Below are 1,018 nucleotides of genomic sequence, written 5' to 3'. Positions count from 1 at the left end.
CTGTAATCCCAGCTACTCGGGAGGCTGAGGCAAGAGAATCACTTGAACCCAGGAGGCGGTGGTTGCAGTGAGTCGAGATCACGCCACTGCACTCCAGCCTGGGCGGTAAGAGTGAAACTCTGTCTCAAAAAAAGAAAAGAAAAAGAAAAGAAGAAAGAAAAAGAAAATCATCAGAATCTGGAAACAGCCCAGGTGAGGGGACGGATGCTGCGGTCCGTCCACACGGTGGGACGCTGCCCAGCAGGGGAAGGACACAGCCGCGGGTTCAAGCCACAGAGAGGGACTCTAAAGCACTGTGTTCCACGAAAGAAGCCAGACACAAGGACTCCATTCTGCATGATTCCATTGCAATAACATTCTAGAAAGGGCAAAACTCTAGTGACAGCAGAAGGGAGAAGGGATTGATGCAAAGGGGCTGGCGGGAACTTTAGGGGATGAAACTGCTCTGTATCTTGGTGCTGGTGGTGGATACATTTGTCCAAATTAATCAGGCTGTAGATTTAATGGGGATAAATTTTATTTTATGCTTTAAAAAAAACCAGATTTTTGAAAAACAGAGCCAGGGGTGTAGTAAGTATGTAAGTGCTCGCTGCTCTTATTATTATTACTGTTACCATTATTATTATTCACGGAAGATTCTCTGGACTGGTCGCTTATCGTTTGCATCCCTAACCCACCGGGCTGCACCCTGGAGCCCCCCTCTGCTCAGGCTGGCCGAGGAGGGCACCTCTCCTCCCACTCGGCGGCTGGGCCCAGCCGTGGCGTGTGATGGGCCGTCTTGCCCAGCCCTGGCCCCTGGTGTCCTGACAGACATGCAGTGCGTGGGGAGGGCTCTCAGCAGCTCCCCAGCGTCTACTTTCCTCCCTTTGATCGTGTGAGGCGCTCAGCGACATGTTAGCAAGAAAGATGCCACAAGAAATAAAGTTTATTATGAATTATTCTACTTGGGGCTAATTATAGGCACAGAGGAGAGGATTATTTACAGAGACAGGAGGCAAGGGAGGGGGAGGGGGGGAGG

The sequence above is a fragment of the Mandrillus leucophaeus genome, unplaced genomic scaffold (assembly GCF_000951045.1).
Source record: "Mandrillus leucophaeus isolate KB7577 unplaced genomic scaffold, Mleu.le_1.0 Scaffold366, whole genome shotgun sequence".
Lineage (NCBI taxonomy): Eukaryota > Metazoa > Chordata > Mammalia > Primates > Cercopithecidae > Mandrillus > Mandrillus leucophaeus.
Note: the sequence above shows the minus strand (reverse complement) of the source record.